Raw genomic sequence first — 12,757 nt, forward strand, 5'->3', positions numbered from 1 at the left:
CAACCCTCTTGGCAACAACTCCCTCCAATGCGCTATCACCAACAACCATTCTATGATGCATACCAATACAATAGTTATGGTGGACCTTTTCGTGACAACCAACCTCCACCAAATTACTATAGTCAAGAACCATTCCGAGGTGCGTACCATGATGATAGATATGGTGGACCCCTTGTAGTCACCAACAAGCCCCACCATATGCTTATGAACCACCTCCTCAATATAACTCTGAACCACCATACTCACAAGCCCCCTTCTACCATTCACCTCCATATGACCCTAACCCTTATCCACCATACCAACCACCTTATGAGCCATATGAACCATATATAGAATCACCCCAATTCCAACCCAATTACTCCCAAGATCCACCACCTCCATATGCACCATATCCATATCCATCAATCCAAGAGCCTTATGGTCCTACTTATGATACCCAAGCGGAACAAGAATCAAAGGATCGTCTCAAGGAAACAATGGATCGATTTCATGCAACTCTTTATCAACTGGAGCGAGCGATAAACCAATTAGCTTCCCAACGTTTGAACACTCAAGGAACCCCCATGGCTTCATGTGGAGAATCTACTGAAGAACGCAGCATGAAGGAGAAGCTAGAAACCCTGGTGGACAGTGAGCAGCATGACTTTGTATTGGAACAATTGGACGAAGCCGTAATTGTTGAAGAGGAAGAAGTGGTCGAAGACTTAGGAGATGCGGAACGTCCATGGGAAAGCCCAGTCATAGAGCCCCCTTCTAAGGAGTTTGAATTTGATGTTGAGGAGGGTGTACAACCTCTAAAGCATATCATGGTCGAAGACTTTGAAGAGGATAATCAAGAGATGGATTCAATCATTGATGATTTCTTATCTACATTTGAATCCTCTCCCATTGGACTTGACATGGAGATTAAAGAAGAAGAAGCACAACCTCCCATGCCCTGGGTGAACAATGAAGAAGATATCGAATTGGAAGAAATCTACCAAGGGGAAGAGGTTGATATTGAAGAAGCTTGCAAGGAGGTGGAAGCTGTCAAGGAAGAGCTTAAAGGAATGGAACTGGAAATCACCTTGCCAAAGCTGCTTGAGACCTCTCCCCCAAAGCCATCACCATCCATCCCTTCATTCAAGTGGGTAAATCTCTCATCTCTAAACTTAATCAGCCCACTTGAATATGCTTTGCTTGAGACGATTGAGCGACTTAGAGCTCTTTGTGGCTATAAGAGCAAACGGGAGATGGTTAGTAGTAGAAATTGTCATGCAAGGTTCAATATGGCTGCATGCTCCAAATTGAAGTACAAAGGTTGGTACAATTCTCAATTGAATGGGTCTAGGAAGCAGTTTGGATGTCTCAGTGAGAATTTCAATTGCATGCCACCCGGTTGGAACAATGATGATCAGCAAGAAGACAGGTGCAAAAGCAAGGTTTAGGACCCCGGAATTCAGTCTAGCAATCAACACTCTTGGGGCCTTGTCACTTGCTTTAACTTGCTCGAAGGCTTTAAATGCCTAGTTTGGGACCCCGGAGGCTATTGGAATTTCAAATATTGGTGGAGATTCTGGGATGAGTTCAAGCACAAGCCGCCATGACAAGGAGCTCACCGAATGTCCAACTTAAGGACTTTAACTAAAAGTGCTAGGTGGGAGACAACCCACCATGGTATAATCGTTCCTTTTTATTCTTAGTCTTATTTTATTTTATTTTCTTAGTGTTCATTCATAATGTCTGCATCAGCATCTGTATTTTACATTCTGCAAAAAAAAGGGGGCAAACCACGCGGGCACAAAGGCCACGTGTAGGCGTCGATAGCAATTTCGCTCCCCCATCCAACGAACAGAAAGTTGTGATGGAATCGTGCAGCTAGTGTGCTCTGCATACAATTCGACCCACGCGTACGCGTCTATGACGCGTGCGCGTCATTTGCCACAAGGGAAACCCAGGCGTACGCGTCAAGCACGCGCACGCATGGATAGGAAAATCAGCGTAAATAGCATGTTGGACAGAAAGTTGTGCTGCCCCCACGCTGGAACTGTGCTAAGAGGCACAAGGTCGTCCACGCGTACGCGTCCCTGACGCGTGCGCGACCTTTCGCTTCCAAGACCACCCACGCGTACGCGTACGCGTCACATGGCAAATACAGTTCTCACGCGCACGGGTGCCTTGCGCGCACGCGTCGCATCCCGACTTTTCATTCCCTTGTCCTTTCTTCCTTCATTCTTCTTATTGCATTTAATTACTTTTCTTTGTTCAAAAATTTTTAACTTTCATGCTTAGTTATTTATGGTTTCTTTCTCATTCTTTTCTTTTTCTTCATGCATTTTTATGTTGGTGTTGGAGCTTTATTTGGGTCTCATATTATTATACTTGAGCTTGTGGATATCATCAAGAGTGATTTGACAATTAATATTAATTTTTGGATTGTAGGCATGTTGGAGTTCTTACTTTCCTTAACATATTTTACATGCATACCACATGTTTGTGAAAAGCCCGTCTAGCATTATGAATTCTTAATTATTCTATCCTTTCACTCTAATGCCTGTTTTTCACAAAACCCTTCCAAAATTTTATTAATTAAATATAATTGTCAATACAAACGTTATTGTTAGTTTGTTACGACTGATAATACATTTTGGCTTTTAATGCTTGATCTATGCTACTCATGCCCTTGCCAGCATGCCAATAAACATCTTGCATTTAAGTGCCTCAATTCATCATGCTATATTTTCATTGATGTCCTAATTGCATGGAGTCGCGACCATGTGTTAACGACATTCTTCTTTACCTTGGCATGATTATCACTCGTACTGCCCTCTTCCTTACTCTATCCCTTTGAATTCATGCCCCTTTCTCTTCTCCCTTTTCAGGATGGCCACCAGGAAGGGTACAGAGAAAGCCTCTAACAAGCCACCGGCGAGGAGAGGAACAAAAAGCATAAGCACCTTCAACAAATCAGCTGCTCTCCCAAATACTTCAGAGGTTGGACCGGCTAGACCGGCAGGAAAAGCGAATGGAGCCCGTAACAAGCGCCAATTTACATACCTCAAGGAACTGATTGTTGGCAACCACCCACCTGAAGAAGAACCAGACACTCCGAACTCCACCTTACCTACCAGCACCGGGATCCATGACAATCCCGACGGTGGAGATGCTGTTAGAAGCCCCCTTTGTTCGTAACTGATGGCACCGAGGATGATGCCAAGCTTTAAGTGTGGGGAGATCGGTCAATACCTGACTTCCGGAGGTAAGTTCTTTTTCTTAACACCAACATTTTAGCTTTTCTTTTGTTAGATAGAATAGATTGCATGATAATAATTGTTTGCATATATGTTTGCTTGGTTAAAGTAATAAATTTCTTCTCAAGACTCTATTTTATAATATTTCACTAATTTAAATTAAAACTTTTTGGTTAAACTTGTTTGAAGTTGTATTTGGAACATGAATTATAGCTATGAACACACAACTTGTGAGACTTGAGCTTAACTACATGGTGATAATATTTAACCATAATATTTTTTTCTTGTGTGTTTCCTTCTCTATAATTGCAATCTTTGCTTTATTTCAATCTATATGTCCATTGTTTAGCATATTTACATGCTTGCATATGATTGAGGCCATTACTTGTTTTTGCTCACTTATTCCAAAATCAGCCTACCCTTTTAAATCACCCTTGTTAGCCACCTTGAGCCTATTAATCCCCATTTTTTCTATATTTTACCACATCACTAGCCTTAAGCAGAAAAACAAGTAATTACCCTGATTGAATCTTTGGTTAGCTTAAGTTAGAGATTGTGTATCAATTAAGTGTGGGGAACTGTGGGAACTTGGGTTGATGAAAGTATACAATGATAAAATATTGGGAATTTGGGTACCTACTCATGTAAGACTAAAAAAATTAAAAACCCATGTGCATTGATATATTATGTTTGCTTTTATGATTCCAAAAAAAAAAACCCAAAAATCCAAAAATATTCAATTGCTTAAGCAGACAAGTGAATAAGGGGACAAAAATTACCCCAATGTTAAGTTTCAATAAAAGATCAATGTATATGTGATAAAAATTAAAGAAAATTTGGTACATGAATATGGGAATTATACAAAAGTGGGAATATTGGGTAGCTAGGTACAATTCTAGAGTTATATAGAGCATGTGTGTATGTTAGGTAAGCTTAGGTTAGTCAAAGATTCATATTATAGCTCACTTGGCCATACATGTATCCTCACCTTTACCTTAGCCCCATTACAACCTTGAAAAGACCTCATGATGTTTGCATTGATATACTAAATATTTGTTGATTGGTTAGATGAAGAATAAAGTTTAGAGAGCATGACTAGAGAAGAGTAGAGTGATTGACCCTAGACACTTGAGAGTTAGAGTGATATACACTACCAGTGAGGGTTCAATGCTTGATTCTATGTTCCCTGCTTTCATGAGCTATCTTCTTACAAGTTTACTTGTCTTTACTGTATGATTTGAATTAGTGGAATCTGAACTATGTTTGTCTTAGAGAACTTATTTACTTTTAACCAAGTAGACAGAATCATCTCAGCATATAGTTGCATTCATATGTAGGTTGCATTTCATGAGTCTTACTTTCCCTTATTCATTCTCTTTGTCTCCTTGAGCTTAGCATGAGGACATGATAATGTTTAAGTGTGGGGAGTTTGATAAACCACTATTTTGTGGTTTATCTTGTGCTAATTTGAGTGGTTTTTATCAACTCTTTACTCACTTATTCATACTATTTGCATGATTTTACAATCCCTTCCTTATTACGATGCCGTGATCCGTGTGTTCAGTGTTTTCAGACTTTACAGGGCAGGAATGGCTTAGAGGATGGAGAGGAAGCTTGCAAAAATGGAAGGAGCACAAGAAATAAAGGAGATAACCAGCGAGAAGCGACGCGCACGCATGGCTCACGCGTGCGCGCGATTTGGAGAAATTCACAGTGACGTGTGCGCGTACCTGATGCGTACGCGTGGAAGAGAATCTGCACAACGACGCGAGCGCGTGCCTGACGCGCACGCGTGGCAAGGAAAATCATCAAACGATGCGTACGCGTGACAGAGCGATGTGCTGAACGTATCAGAAATCGCTGGGAGCGATTTCTGGGCTGTTTTTTACCCAGTTTTCGGCCTAGAAAACACACCTTAGAGGCTACAAAGTTGGGGAATCAACTCATTCATTCACAACACATTCCATTATTCAGATAATTTTAGGTTTAGATGTAGTTTCTAGAGAGATAGGCTCTCTCCTCTCTCTTAGATTTTAGGATTTAGGATTTCTTCTTTCAATTTCCCCTTTGGTTAAGGTTCAATGTTCCTTTAATTAGTTTCTCTTCTACTTTTATTTGTTGTGGTACTCTAGTTTATTTATTTTCCCAATTTAGTTTATGAATTCTCATGTTTAATTTGATTTTCTATTTATTGTAATTTGAGGTATTTCATATTTATGATTTTAATTTAGCTTTTTATATTCTTAGCTTTGGTTGAGTAATTGGAGACACTTGAGTTATCAAACTCCTTGTTGATTGATAATTGTTATCTTTGCTAGTTGATTTGAATTCCAATAACTCTAGTCTTTCCTTAGGAATTGACTAGGACCTGAGAAATCAAATTAATTTATCCACTTGACATACCTTCAAGTGGGAGCAATAGACAATTCTCATCACAATTGATAAGGATAACTAGGATAGGACGTCCAGTTCTCATACCTTGCCAAGAGGTTTTATAGTTAGTTTGTTTCCATTGCCATTTACTATTCTTGCTTCTTATCTAAAAAAACCCAAAATATATTTTTTCCATAACCAATAATAACTACACCTCCCTGCAATTCCTTGAGAGACGACCCAAGGTTTAAATACTTCAGTTTAATTTTATTGGGTTTGCTTAAGTGACAAACAAGTTTTTGTATGAAAGGATTATTGTTAGTTTAGAAACTATACTTGCAACACTAACTTATTGTGAATTCTTTACTAGCAAAAATCCGCTCATCATCCTTTCTTGCCTTAAACTCCAAAATACCAATACAACTTTTAACCAATAATGTGCATCTTTGAGCACTCCTAGGGAGAACGACTCGGGACTAATACTTTTGGTTGTTGAATTTGGATTGTGATAACACAATTTCTTTGTTTGATGTGGAATTACGTGTCGGTTTAGACTATACTCACGATTGGATTTTATTGATAAATTCTACACCGGCATAAAATCACTCATCAAAATGGCACCGTTTCCGGGGAGTTGCACATGAGTGCCATGTTGTTGGTTAGTGTAAATATGTGGATATGTGCATACTTGCATTTTTCTTGATTGTATGTGTTAGTTCAATTGTTAGTTAGGATTACTCTTTGTTTAGTTCACCATATTGTCATGAGCTCTCTATCTCTTTCCTTGAATGACGTGTTCTTTACCTGATCCGAGCTTTGTAACGACCCAACTTCCAGTACGTCATGATCATACCAAAAGTAAGGCGTTACTAACCTGTTTTCTTTATTAACTATTTAATATTAAACCTTTAGTTCGATATCGTGTTTCAGTTTTATAGAAAATTCCAGAAAAATTTTGTTTTTCTTAATTAAAATCATATAGCAAACATCACCAAGTAATAATAATCACTTAGTTATTAATAATAATAAATATTATACAAAAGAATTTAAATAAAACTCATGTACAATTCATATCCCTCTGCATAAAATAAAAACCAAAGCTACAAAGGCGAGGGAACTCTATGAAAACAACTTAACTTATAAATATAGTATAACAATCGCTTGCAGCTTCAAACTGAGTCTTCGAACCTGTGTCACTGAAAGGGTGAAAGATTTTGGGGTGAGAACAAACCACACATTCTCAGTAGGGAATGGGAATGTCGTAAAGGTACTGAATAAAATACAATAATTAACTCATGTTTCCATTATAGTTTTCTTTATCAAACCTTTTCAAAATTTTCTTAATACTTACTTGAAACCATTTAAATCCCTTTCTTTAAATCATATTACTTAAATAAAGTCTCAACTGCATTAGCAATTCATCATCTACAAATAGCATTCCTCAACCATCACAATAACTAAGTAAATCAGCAACATAAATAATATACCCAAATCTCATTTCACAAATACCATTCCTCAATACTTTACTAAGTTCACAACATCAACAAAAATATCTAATCAAACACACAAGCAAGTCACCAAGACAAGCAGCACAATCACAAAAAAACAAGACAAGCAACACAATTAAATGCATATGCACAAACAATATGATGCATGTCTGTCCTAAGCAGGCCATGAGCTTACGTGTCAGTTTACACCCTGCAGCCTGACATTACCTAGGAACAAGTCCCAGATATGGCTTCCCTTTGTGTACTTAGTGTATATGTGTCGGTGGTAAGAATACCACTCCTTCGTGACTACCGGCAGTCGGCGCAAAGACCGACCCCATAATATACGCACAAGGGGAAACAGTGATCCTTAGTTCATGGGCGTCCCTGAGATCAATTCACGAACAAAACAATGATCCTCAGTTCGTGGGTTTCCCCGAGATCAACATATAACAACAAACACGATCCTCATTTCGTGGGTTATACCCAAGATCAATACACAACAATACAATGATCCTCAGTTTGTGGGTTATACCCGAGATCAACATATAACAGTTAGTGGGTTATTCCCGTAATCAATGATTATCAATTCGTGGGTTTTCCCGCATTTAAAACGAATAACAATTTATAGGTTTCTCCGAGATCAATGATCATTCAGTTCGTAGGTACTTCCCGAATTTAACCAATTGTCAATTCATGGGTTTTCCCCGTAGTTAAACAACTAACAGTTCATGGGGTTTTCCCGCCTTTTATCATTTTTTATTATTCTTTCTAAATCTCAACATTTCGTATATCAATTCTCCATTCTCTTTTTCCCTTTGAATCCTTAACACATTTTCTTAAACCTTTCTTAACTTTCTCAAGCATTCGTTCATAAAAATTTCAACCATCAATTCAGTTCATAATCTATGCTTTGGCAATCTTGAGTCAAGCCAAATTTAAAACTATTTTTCAGTTTAGTTCTCTATCAAAGACTCAAGAAAATCATTTATTTTAAATTCATTAAACACTTTTCAAAACATAACCTTTCATTAGAAATAATCAAATAAAACTCTTTCTCAAGTTTACTAACTTCCCAACGATTCAAAAATCATCTCTCTTTACTATTCAAATTTAAATATTATAAATTCATCAAACTTCTAAACAGCAATCCTTTATTTTAAACCCAAAACATAATTCTTTTCATATTAATTCAATCTCAAAACATGGTTTCTTTCTTAAATAATTTATTTTTGAAGTAAACCTTTTCTTGGTAAATCGACTTCAAAATAGAATAATTCTTTTCTTAACTAAATAAAACTTAAATAATATCATTTTCCAAATCCAAATCTTCTAAAATAACTTTTCGAATAAAACCTCAGATTTTATAAAATTTCGGCAGCACCTCCCCTAACACTCGGACATAGCCACCCTTATAGGTTCCCTCTTTCTCCACAAATCACCAGCCCTTTTCTCAACAATTTTCAAACAGGTAATTCTCAATCAATCAGACATTCACAATTTATAATAATTAACAAATCAATCATGCTCCACAATTCCAACTAATCCATCAATCCAACTCCAATCTCATCAATTCATACTACTTTTCACATATCATAGAATCCTTTCAAAATTAAACTCAATCAACTAGTAATCCCAAAAATCAGCCCTTCATAATTCTAATTATTTTAATGTCATTTACTCTTTAGCAAAGTTACTATTTTGTTTTAACAGTAAAATTTGAAGAGAATGATTTGGTAATCAAACTTTAATCTTTTAACAGTTCTCAAACTTAATTCTAATTAATCATGAATCAACTTTAACAACAATCAAAGCCAATTCCAATCAGTCGTTGTCAGTATCACAGCCGTTCTGTTACATCAGATAACTAAAAACAACAACAAGCACTTATGCTCAATAATCATAATACAGCCACATAACTCAACTAATTCAGTATAATCACATAAAACCATAATTTTTCAACAATTCCATCAAAATAAGAAAAATCAATATCAATTACAGCTTCAAACACTCACAATAACAAAACCCAAATACATTCACAGCCATAACCTGAATTCAATACTCCAATTCAAACACTAAAACATCATCAAACTTAATCCAAATTTCACAACCTCAACCCAAGCTTATTCCACCAATTAATCTCTCATAACAACAAAACCAATCACATTCACAGCAATAATCCAAACTCAATTCATCAATTATCCATACGACAGCTTTTCAATAATTAACTCAGTATATTTTAATTTAATAAATCACACTAAATTAATCATTATTTACAACAGCATCTAATTCCAGTCACAGCTCAAAATAATCACAACTAACTAATTTCAAATGCATTTAGAGTCGTTCATGTCAATTAAGAAATTCTTAACCATTGTTAACCATTTGCACTTATCCAAATAACTTTGTAGGTATTCTAAATTAAAAATGCTTAACTTTAAAAATAAATTCCCTACCTCAATTAGCCGTAATTAAAGAATTTAAACGCGGTAAACCAAATATTACGAATTCACAGCAGCCGCGGTGCTCCATCAAATCCCAGCACCTGTTCTTAGCTTTGGTGGTGACTTAGCAGCAGTCTCTAAATAGATTCGGCAGCTACCTCCAGTAATGGCGGCGGCAAGGTAATTTACAATAATCTCTTTATACAATACAAACAGTTTCAGGGACAAGCTTCAAAGTAGAAACAAATTGATAGGACAAGGAAGCAGAAATAGGGGACAGAGCTCACCAAAACAGTAGTGGTTCTAAGGGTGGTTTCCTGGGCAGCTCGAATGTTGGTTTCCGGTGGCAGAGAGCTCCGGTAACTCACAGAACCCAGAGGTAGAGGAAGAACAGGGGATAAAAATGAGCACTGATATGGATGAATTGCTTCAGAACGAGAACAATATCCTCAGCAAGCTCCAACGACCTTCCCGGAGACAGCTACGGCGGCGCGGTGGTTTGGCGACGGCGCTACAGCCCTTGTCGAGCTTCGGCGTCAACAATGGTGATGTCTCTCAGTACTGTCGCGTTCTGTTCGGTGACGGCCAAGCCTCCTTCCTAGCGACGGCATTCGACCTCCCTTCCTCAGCGGCGACTGAAGCTTCATCAACGGCGACAAACCCTAGTAGCAGCGGCGGCAGGAATGGCTTCAACAGCAGCACCCAGGCGCGGTGGCGACGCAGCAGAGGCTCCCTTCCCCTCTGGGTCTCGCTCGGTTCCTCCTTCCTCCTTGAACAGCATCGACGGCGTCCCTCTTCGTCGGCAATAATGGCGGCGGCGGTGGTGAGGCGGGCTGGACGAGATGTAAGTTCATTCACAGTGTGTGGGTGTGTGACGGAAGGAGTGTGGGCTGAGTGGGTGTAGTGTTCTTGAGTGTGTGTGTGTGTGTGTGTGTGTGTGTGTGCCGCGGTGAAGCTAAGGGAGAGAGGGTGAGTTTGTGTGTGTTTGTTACATTGAAGGAGGAGGGTGAGGCTGCATCTGTTAGGGTTAGGAATTGGGGAAATTAGGGATTCTGAATGAATTTGGGGATTTTAGGATTTAGGGATAGAAAATTGGAGAGTAGAGTAATTTTAAAATCAAATGTATTCTATTAAAAATATTTAGGAACATTATTTATCAACATATTGTTAAGTTCAATTAATTATTTCTAATTTAAAATATAAAATGAACATATTAATCATATTTCTATAAAATATAGTTTTAACTCAATATTAATTATTCAAATTAAATGATATAACTTCTCATTATTTTTCTATCTCCAAAACTTTAATTTCAATTTATAAAATAACCAATTATAATAAAAATTGTACATAAATATTAATTGACGTAAACTTAAAGTATTTATAAATATCAATCTAATCAGTTTTAATAAAATCATTTCTAGGAGTTCAAATTAATAACATAATTCATTAAAAATAGAATTTATTTAAATTAAATTATACAATTCTTCTTATTTTTCAATTATCAAAATTATAATTTCAATTATAACAAATATCTAATAAAGATTATATAAAAATTCTAATTAATTTAAACTTCAATTATCATGGAACTCCATTTAATTACCTTTAGTAAAATAATTTTCTTAAAATAAAATTATCAACAAATATAATAAATCACAAATAACTAATTATTTGATTTTCAAAAACTATGGTTGTTACAAGCTTAGCTAGATTTGATCCTGAAATAGAAATAACTTTGCTTCACATTAGATAAGCTCGGAGATGATTGGCCTTTGGAGGTGGTGAAAAGGTTTTTGCCAATTCACCCACCACATCCGAAGTTGATTCTGAATCGTCATTCGAAGAAGGCACTGTTTACTCTTCCATAGATACTACTAAAAACTCTTCTCTTGATCTAGGTATGGACACTATGGCCGTTCCAAGGCGAGTCACTCTCAAGGAAGCCGGTGCTCCAGATTTTGTTCTTCAACCTACTCACATTCGTCATCCAAACTTGAATGCTAATTTTGAGCTTAAAACTACTTTAATCAATCTTCTTCCCAAGTACCAAGGACTTCCCGCTCAAGATCCTATTAGACACCTTAGGGACTTCCAAGGTGTATATTCTACTACTAAGCAGGAAGGCTCTAGTGAAGTTACGGTTTGGTTGTATGCTTTTCCCTTCTCTCTTGAAGGGAGAGCTAATGAGTGATTCTACTCTTTGCCGAGTGAGATTGTTAGTGATTGGGACTTGCTTAGAAGAGAATTCTTAGACAAATTCTTTCCTGCGTCGGTGACTGGTGCACGAAATTGTGATTACACTTTTCACAACTCCGCATAACTAACCAGCAAGTGCACTGGGTCGTCCAAGTAATACCTTACGTGAGTAACGGTCGATCCCACGGAGATTGTCGGCTTGAAGCAAGCTATGGTTATTTTGTAAATCTTAGTCAGGAGATTAATAAGAAGAGTGATTGTATTTATGAAAAATAAATAGCGTGAAATAAATAGTACTTATGATTCAGTAATGAAAAACAGGTTGATGTTCCAGAGATGCTCTGTCATCTGAATCTCTACTTTCCTACTGTCTTCTTCTCCAAACACGCATGGCTTCCTTCCATGGCAGGCTGTATGATCCTCTCGGATGAAAAATACCAGGCGCTATCACCGCACGGCTAATCATCTGTCAGTTCTCACTAGCGTCGGAATAGGACCATTGTCCTTTTGCACACTGTCACTGTGCCCAACATTCGCAAGTTTGAAGCTCGTCACAGTCATCCCTTCCCAGATCCTACTCAGAATACCACAGACAAGGTTTAGACTTTTCGGATCCCAGGAATGCTGCCAATTGGTTCTAGCCTATACCACGAAGGTTCTAACCTCCGGACTCGATCCGTGGATCAGAAACCCAAGAGATACGCACTCAAGCTGTCGCCCAATGACTACGTTGAGCTCAGATAGAACGGGAGTAGTTGTCAGGCACGCATTCATAGATTTGAGAATAATGTTGAGTGTCACGGATCATCATCTTCTCCAGATTGAAGTACGAATGAGTATCTTAGAATAGAATCAAGCGTGATTGAATAGAAAACAGTAGTAATTGCATTAATCCATTTAAACACAGCAGAGCTCCTCACCCCCACCTATGGGGTTTAGAGACTCATGCCGTCAAAGATACAGTATCAAGTGTAAAAAATGTCATAAGGTCTAAAATGAATCTCTAAAAGTAGTTTTTATACTAAAC

This window comes from Arachis ipaensis, chromosome B5 (genome assembly GCF_059453495.1).
Source record: "Arachis ipaensis isolate K30076 ecotype BB chromosome B5, ASM5945349v1, whole genome shotgun sequence".
Classification (NCBI taxonomy): Eukaryota; Viridiplantae; Streptophyta; class Magnoliopsida; order Fabales; family Fabaceae; genus Arachis; species Arachis ipaensis.